Raw genomic sequence first — 8,973 nt, 5'->3', positions numbered from 1 at the left:
TTTCTCCGTTCTTGACCAGGCTTGATTAGAATAAATGCGAGGGCTTCTGCATCAGCTTCCTATCTTTTCGTAATACCAACCAGGGTCGGGGCTGGGGTATGGGTGGAAATACAAGATTGTATAAATTCAAATTATATTATTTTCTACTTCCATTCATTTATACATAAGTGAAATCCAGTTAAAACAAACATAAAGGGCCGCCTCCTGAGAGAAAAGAATCTTAAGGGCTCTCAAAAATGGGCAATTTGTAAGCAAGGGGTAATCATCACCATCATCAATTTATAAGAATAACTACCATTTATAGAGTACTTACTTTTTTGCTAATATGCTTTGCATATTTTATCTGTAATCCTTTTTACGACAATGTGGATGAAGTGTTGTTATTCTTATTTACTGATGACGAAGACGAGGCTCAGAGATGTTAAGCGGCTTGCTAAACATAGCACAGCTAATAAGTGACTGTATAGAGATTCAAGCTAAATTTGGGCTGGATCTAATGCCAATGAGTTCGGCCAGCCAGGGTGCTGCCAGAGAGTTTTGTCTAGATTATATATCTGTGAGTTCTTTGGCCTTTTTTTTCTTTTTCTTTTCATTTTTATTTCATAAGTTAACCAAGCTATCTTCTTTCCATAATACTGTCTATGACTCACTCATCCAAATGATAAGTCTGATTTGTCATTACCTATGGATATATCTCTTGAATACCGCTTAAGTTAGCTCATGATTTCCAGTGAGTAGCCAATCTCTTTCTTTTCATTGAGGAGAGGCTAGAGGTTCTTTGACTGACATAGTATCACTTGCCACATCAGTTCCTAAACTATTTGAATTGTTTGCCTTATGCATCTCCACTCACAGCTAATCGGAAGTTGACTAGAGTTAGGATCAATGAGATACGAATTAAATCAAATTATCCCTTTATTTAAATCATTAGTCAGAAAGATTCGATTTATGTCTTTCTTTCCCCTACTCCGCCAGAACTGTTTACTTGACACAATCTAAGCCATAATACATAATTTTCACAACTCAGACAAGAATGCCAATTTAATTTTTAGAAGCTACACTGTGTACATTTGCAGTGATTTATAATGTTATTTTATCAGATTAATTCTACAGCTGCATTAGAAAACTGCACGTCTAGATTTGCACACCTAGACAGTTTTACATTCATCATCTTCAAAGCAGTTTCGTCGAGAAAGGGGCATTTTTCACAAGGGTTGGTTTGAGCTATTTCTTAGAGGAGCTGCTTGAATTTTACATAAATGAAGTCTCAAATACGGTGCAAAACTTTACTAAAATACTCTGAAACAGAAAGGTCACTTGTGAGTAATACTGCCAGGGTAGGTTTTCTTTGTTTCATGCCATCTTGTCATTAAGTCTCAAATGAATGGAAGCTAGTACATAAAAATACAAATAGTTATTTGCTAGGTACTGTGCTGATCGCTTCGCCTCCATGATTTTATTTAATTCTTATACCCACATTCAGAAGCAGGTTTTATTATCCCTATTTTATTTATCAAAACAAAACAAAACAAAACCAGACACAAGGAGGTAAGAGGTAATGTGTCAAAAGCCACAATGTAAGGCTTCCCTGGTGTCGCCGTGGTTAAGAATCTGCCTGTCAATGCAAGGGACACGGGTTCAAGCCCTGGTCCGGGAAGATCCCACATGCTGCGGAGCAAATAAGCCCATGCACCACAACCACTGAGCCTGCGCTCTAGAGCCGTGAGCCACAACTAGTGAAGCCCACACACCTAGAGCCCATGCTCCGCAACAAGAGAAGCTACCTCAATGAGAAGCCCGCGCACCACAACGAAGAGAAGCCCCTGCTCGCCGCAACTAGAGAAAGCCCACGTGCAGCAACGAAGACCCAACACAGCCAAAGATAAATAAGTAAATAAATAAATAAATAAATAAATTTATATTAAAAATAAGCCACAATGCAAATTTGATTCAGATCTATGTTAATATGACTCTAAAACCCATTCTTTAGCCACCATATTGTGTGCTTTTCTGGGCCAAACTTGACATCTAACTCATTATTTCTGACTGTTTTACTTAAATGGTTGCACTACCCCTTCTTTGCATCTTCTCTCCTTGATTTGATCCACAGCATTCCTGAAAGTTATTTTACTCTTTTGAAATTTAGCAGTTTTTAAAACTGCTCCAATTTGACAAGAAAGAAAAGAGGGGAAAATAGGTCAATCTAGCCTACTTATTTACCAAAGTAAAACAAAAAGGATATACCCATTTTATGTCTGAGACAAGTTAATGTTCAAAAATATTAAGTTACTTATTCAGGTATCAACAAGGACAACTAGGGCCGGCAAAGGAGGCTGATGTCTCTCTTTTCATTTTAAAACTTTGGAAAATATATGTTGTCTTTGTCCTTGTGAGACTGAACAGTAAATCGCATTGATTTCAAAGATACATTCTTTAACAACAGTAGATATCACTTAAAACTTACTGTATAGGGAGTGGACAGGCCCTCCTGACAGAGTGGACAGGACCTCCGGTCAGAGATATGTATAACACACTGACTTACTGTGACCTAGGAAAGGCTGCCAAGGACGTCTTCAACAAAGGATATGGGTTTGGCATGGTCAAAATAGATCTGAGAACCAAGTCATGTAGTGGAGTGGAATTTTCTACATCTGGTCATGCTTACACTGATACAGGGAAAGGATCAGGCAACCTAGAGACCAAATACAAGATCTGTAACTATGGACTGACCTTCACCCAAAGGTAGAACACAGACAGTACTCTTGGGACAGAAATCTCTTTGGAGAATAAGTTGGCTGAAGGGTTGAAACTGACTCTTTTGATACCATATTTGTACTGAACACAGGAAAGAAGAGTGGGAAATTGAAGGCCTCCTATAAATGGGATTGTTTCAGTCTTGGCAGTAACTTTGATATAGATTTTCCTGGACCAACCATCTATGGCTGGGCTGTGTTGGCCTTTGAAGGTTGACTTGCTGGCCATCAGATGAGTTTTGACACAGCCAAATCCAAACTGTCTCAGAATAATTTCGCCCTGGGTTACAAGGCCGCAGACTTCCAGCTGCACACTCATGTGAATGATGGCACTGAATCTGGAGGGTCAATCTACCAGAAAGTGAACGAGAAGATTGAAACATCAATAAACCTTGCGTGGATGGCCGGCAGTACTAACAGCCATTTTGGCATTGCTGCTAAGTACAAGCTGGATTGTAGAACTTCTCTGTCTGCTAAAGTAAATAATGCCAGTCTGATTGGACTGGGTCATACTCAGACCCTTCGACCAGGAGTGAAACTGACCCTGTCAGCAATAATCAATGGAAAGAACTTTAATGCAGGAGGGCACAAGGTTGGGCTGGGATTTGAACTAGAAGCTTAATGTGGTTTTGAGTAAAGCATCAGCTTTGTCCCTGGAGGTGAAGAGAAATGAACCCACTATGTTTTGGCTTAAAATTCTGTGAAATTTCAAAAGTGTGAACTTTTATTCTTCCAAAGAAATATAATCCTTCCCACACTGAGGGCTAGATATTGAGTCCATCCTAAGGGAGGTGCTTGAAGGCATGCCCAGAAGTTGTCATGTTTGTGCCACGTTTCAGTTCAGTTCTGCAGTGTTGTTTTAAATGTTTTCCTCAGAGACGGTGTAGTGTCTCGTAACAAAGGAGGTGACCCAACCCTCCAGTTGTCCATCGTGTCCTGCATGTCCCACACCACTTTTTCATGACCTTGTAATATATTGGCCTCTCTGTGGTAGTGGAATCTTTGGTTTTGCATCAGAGTAAAATAAAGTAAACCCATGACATTTAGAACATAAAAAACAAACAAAAAACAAAAGTACTGTATAAAAAGATAAAGTTTAGAGGTCACCATCTCTAAAAAGGAAGGATGGACTTTGATTTCCTAAGATTAGGATCCAAAATACAATGTGTATCATAGTATGTGAAGCTAGGGTAATAATGAAAAGGAAAGAAAATGGAAGCAATTATTCCTTTTATTCATAGTCAGAAGTTACACATAAAAGACGTTATAATGCGTTAATGGAATAAATATTAAATACAATGGATGGGTATAGGGAGATTTTCCAAGAAAAAATTAACATAATGTGTTAAATTCGAAGAATTCAACAAAGTGTTAAATCTATTTAAAAGTAGCTATGTAATAGTACCATCATAAAATTTTTAATTACCCCTAAGAGTTCATGGTAATTGAATCACTGAATGAAAATGCGGACTGTTTTCTGAAGATTTCTTACAGTTAGGTAATACATGAAAACAAATGTGCAGTTAGCATAAGTCAGAAAATTTAAAAAAATTTGTCAAGAAACCCTGCAGTCATCTGAATAGGAAAGAAAAAATCCATCCAAATAAGAAGAATGAAAAAAATTTTAAGTACTGTTACTAAATAGACAAGTTTCTGGAAAATCTCAAATGACTAATGATGACATAGCACTCATTAAAGGGAATTGATACTATTCTAACACCTTGAAAAATGAGGAACAAATTTAATTAGATGATAATAAATCTTAGTTTTAAAATGTGAAATAACATGATTGTATTTTCTAGTATCTTGGTTTCTTCTGACATCATAAATAAACCACACAAGATATACGACAACACTCAAAAATGACACATTATCATTCTCTTTACTTATTATATTATTGGTATTAGAAGTCTATTAGACACAGCTAATCTGTCCCTAACACTTTTACCTTCCTCAATTTGTATTCAGCTTCAGAATGCGAAACCCATTTATCCCCATCTGTGGCTAGCCTTGACTGCTTTCTCTGTCTGCTTCATTCTGGCAGTTTGGGCACCCCAACTAAGTAAAAATGTTCTGTATTGATACTTCAAATTCATAGAAAGATGATGAAAATGAATTTCTCAATTCTGTACAAAGATACAGACAACTAAAAATACCCTATTTTGGTATTGCTATACAGTTTTACAAAGGTGGATAACCAGTTTCAAGTTTTATATGCTACTGTGAGTATCTCACTTTGTTTCATTCATTCTTCATGGTTTTTGTATTTTTAATTCCATATATATGGAAGTAGAAAATGCATAATATATATAATATAATGTATTATTATGTAATATATTTTGTATTTATATAAATTTATATTTATAAATCATATATACATTTTTTAAAAATTCACATACCCTCAACTGTCTTTTGATTAACCTCAATCCAAAGGTAAACTACAGAATTTTAAAATGTGTAGAAGTTTAAGGCTATTTGATTAAAGAATGGTTTTCACAAAGATAAATATTATTTTGGTTATGTGTCTATAAGGTGTCTTTTGCAAGTATTTTAATTTAATGACCTTTTATAGTTCTATCTGAGCCAATGAATCTGCATTGCTGAACTGGGTAAGAAACTTTGGAACATTTTAGAAATAGAGGTTGAAGAACTAAATGTGTCTGCAGATAAATATTCTTCAAAACAGTGATTGGTCCTGGTGGCAAAGCTTTGCTTTTGTGATAAAAATCTTACTAACAGTGTTTTAATTGAAACTTTTAATCTGAATGTTGTTTGAATCCTGTTAAATGTTGCTTTCCTGCCTCAATTCAAATTTTCTTAATCTTCATTTTCACGTTGAATATTGTTATACTGTCTGCCTCATTATTCTAAAGAAAGATGAAGTAAGCTATTAACATTCTGAACGGCCTATGAGATGTTATGATATAAAATGTCATTCATTTTTATGAATTGGCTGTCAGTGTGGGCTGCAATAAAGTTATAATTCCTCCCTGGCATTATGTGATGCCTGATATTACCGCAAAATCCTTATTAAAATTTCAATAATTGTAAATTAAAACAAAAGTAGATGGGGCTTTTATGAAATGGTTGTTTCTGAAAGTCAGGTGGTACAGAACAGGGCTCTACAAGATTGACATTATTTGCTTTATAGCTTCAAATCATCATAATCCCACTGTTATTTTCTTTACCGAAGAAAAAAAATTGGACTCGGAATTATTCGAAACTTTCAGCTGCAGAACCTGGTTTGCTTATACTGAGAGAAAAGTGAGATGACAAAGCTGTATCGTTGCTTCACCAAGTCTACCCTTAAATTGCTGCATGATGTCATTTGCCAGAGAACCTGAAAGTTGTAATTTGAATAGATTTTTCTATTTAAATATTTGGAAGGGAAGGGGCAGTCAGTGTTTTACATGTCATCTCATGGCCTCATTAAATGTATGTTAATGTAGCATTCAGCTTGCAAGTTTCCTCACACAAAATAGAAAACAACTACAAGAAAGATTCTCCTAGGACAGATAAAGCTGTATTATTTAAGCATATGTTACCAAAAGAAGCAAACCATCATTCAAAACAAAGGAATTTATACTCAGAGTTCTCTCGTGTATTATTTATGAAAAGTATGTAGTTGCAAAGATAAGAACTATTTTATTTATTTTTAATTTTTTCATTGAAGTATAGGAAATATTTTAAATTAAGTATATGATAAATGTCATTGTAATGAATGTGATTTGAAAAGAGTATATAAAGGAAGAGTAGTAATTTGTGTCATATGTTTCATAGCCTTTATTTTCAACTCTATCATCTTAAATTACTGTAGCTTGAGGATAGAAATTTGATGCTTTTAAAGATTTGTCTAACTTTAGTGCTAGTAAGATGCTATACTCAGAGTGAACTTGACAAATTTGAAATATGATTTGTGTGACAGTATAAAGGCAGGCTACCTAAAAATAGCTTCATCCACTGAGCTGTCATGGCACCTTAAATTCTACCACTTAATAAAGAATCTTTATTATGAATCTTTATCTTTATTATGAAAGATATAAGGGCCTCATACCCATGAGTCTTTCTTATTCACTAATATTGTAGTAGTGTATTGTTTTTTGTTGTTCTGTTTTGTTTTATTCTCCATTGGACGTGTGGGTTGGTGAGATCTTCCACTGCACTTCAGAATATTTGTATCTTCTGGCCACCAGTTGCCATTTCCATGGCTTCTATCAAGTGAACCTAGTTGCACCTGGCGATGGTATGGATAATTGAGAAAGTATAAAAAATATCATGGAATCAGCAAAAAATATGCCAATTCTATGAAGATTCAATAGAATAACAGCCTAGTTCCATCTCTAGGTGTAATCCATGGATCATGTGCGTTGGAATCATCTGGAATGCCTATTAAAATGTTGATTTCAGGATCCTACCTCCGAGCTACTGAGGTAGAATTTGTATGCAGTTTGCTTGATGATTAGCATGTTACAAACTCCAAGATGATTTCAGTGGACATGGAAGCTTATTTTAGTGGTATAAATATTTCTCAGTGATGGCCCCTATGTTGCTTTGAATCCAACGGTATCCTTTGTTCAAAAAATACATCAGGGCACACTATAGAAACAATTTTCAAACCATTCAAGAATAGACCAGTAATTTTGTCATGAAAATCAACTTGTCAAATACTTCTTTTTTCCCATTTATTTTATTTAAAAAATGTGTTGCTTCTAGATTGAGCCCCTTAGCCTTGACCCTGTGGTCATCATCTTGCAGGACCATTTCATTTACTATTTCTGAGCATTTGAGGAGGCAATGTAGAGCAGTAGATCATAGTTAGAACATGTACTGGTCAGTGTCCCAGCAGAAAACAGATGGTACACTAGATAGTTGGGCATGAGGGATGGGGCTAGGGACGGAGGGCATAAACTTTAAGAAGGCACTCACTCTGAAGTTTGTGAAAGCACCCTAGGTGCAATTGTCCGTTAAAGGACTAGTGTAATACCTAGGATTTCCAGAGTAATGACGTCAGAGGAATAGTTACTAGAACTCAGAGAGTATATGGCACCTAACAGAAGTTGTAACCTTTGATAGAGGAAGGCCTGATGCCAGCAGCCACCTTACAAGGCGGAAACCAGAGTAATAAATATGCAGATATCCCTCTTCTGCCTTCTTTTATTTGCTGAACTTAACCAGAAGCTGGAGGGAAAGAGAAATCTTCACTGGAGTCCATACTCCAAGTCAGCTTTCCAGGGTCCCAGCAGGGTGGGGAAGACTGGGAAGTGGATCTGTGGTGAGGGAGACAAAAGGCACTGGGACAAGATAAAGAGTCAGAGTGCCTGGGCTTCCCAGTTCTCCACGTCTTAGGGCCTTGCTTATCTCATCTACATGCAGGAATAATAGCATCTGCCTCATAGAGTTATTTTTAGGATTAAATTAAATAATACCTGTAAGGACTTTATTTATTTACTTAACTTTTTATTGGAGTATAGTTGATTTACAATGTTGTGTTAGTTTCAGATGTACAGCGAAGTGAATCAGTGATACGTATACATATATGCACTCTTTTTTAGATTCTTTTCCCATATAGGCCATAACAGAGTATTGAGTAGAGTTCCCTGTGCTATACAGTAGGTCCTTTCTTAGTTATCTAATTTTTTTTTTAAATGTATTTTTTTTAAACGCATTGTTTACTTTGTTTATTTATTTATTTATTTTTGGCTGTGTTGGGTCTTCGTCTCTGTGCGAGGGCTTTCTCTAGTTGTGGCAAGCGGGGGCCACTCTTCATCGCGGTGCGCGGGCCTCTCAGTATTGCGGCCTCTCTTGTTGCGGAGCACAGGCTCCAGACGCGCAGGCTCAGTAATTGTGGCTCACGGGCCTAGCTGCTCCGTGGCATGTGGGATCTTCCCAGACCAGGGCTCGAACCCGTGTGCCCTGCATTGGCAGGCAGACTCTCAACCACTGCGCCACCAGGGAAGCCCCTATTTTATATATAGTAGTGTGTATATGTCAATACCAATCTCCCAATTTATACCTCCCCCTCTTACCCCCGGTAACCATAAGTTTGTTTTCTATATCTGTAACTCTATTTCTGTTTTGTAGATAAGTTCATTTTTACCCTTTCTTTAGATTCCGCATGCATCATAACTGATATCATACGATATTTGTCTTCGTCTGACTTATTTCACTCAGTATGACAATCTCTAGGTCCATCCATGTTGCTGCAAATGGCATTATTTCA

General features: G+C 36.6%; 1 pseudogene across 1 annotated transcript; it reads left to right on the top strand.

Annotated features, from left to right (window-relative positions):
- The first annotated feature begins 634 nt into the window (after window positions 1-634).
- On the top strand, window positions 635-8,366 carry LOC309627138 (non-selective voltage-gated ion channel VDAC3 pseudogene; annotated as a pseudogene). Its single transcript has one exon. The product of its transcript is annotated as a non-selective voltage-gated ion channel VDAC3 pseudogene (transcript).
- The last annotated feature ends 607 nt before the right edge of the window (window positions 8,367-8,973 follow it).

This window comes from Balaenoptera borealis (assembly GCF_965194805.1).
Source record: "Balaenoptera borealis genome assembly, chromosome: 3".
Taxonomy (NCBI): domain Eukaryota; kingdom Metazoa; phylum Chordata; class Mammalia; order Artiodactyla; family Balaenopteridae; genus Balaenoptera; species Balaenoptera borealis.
Note: the sequence above shows the minus strand (reverse complement) of the source record. Positions and strands in the feature narration are given on the sequence as shown.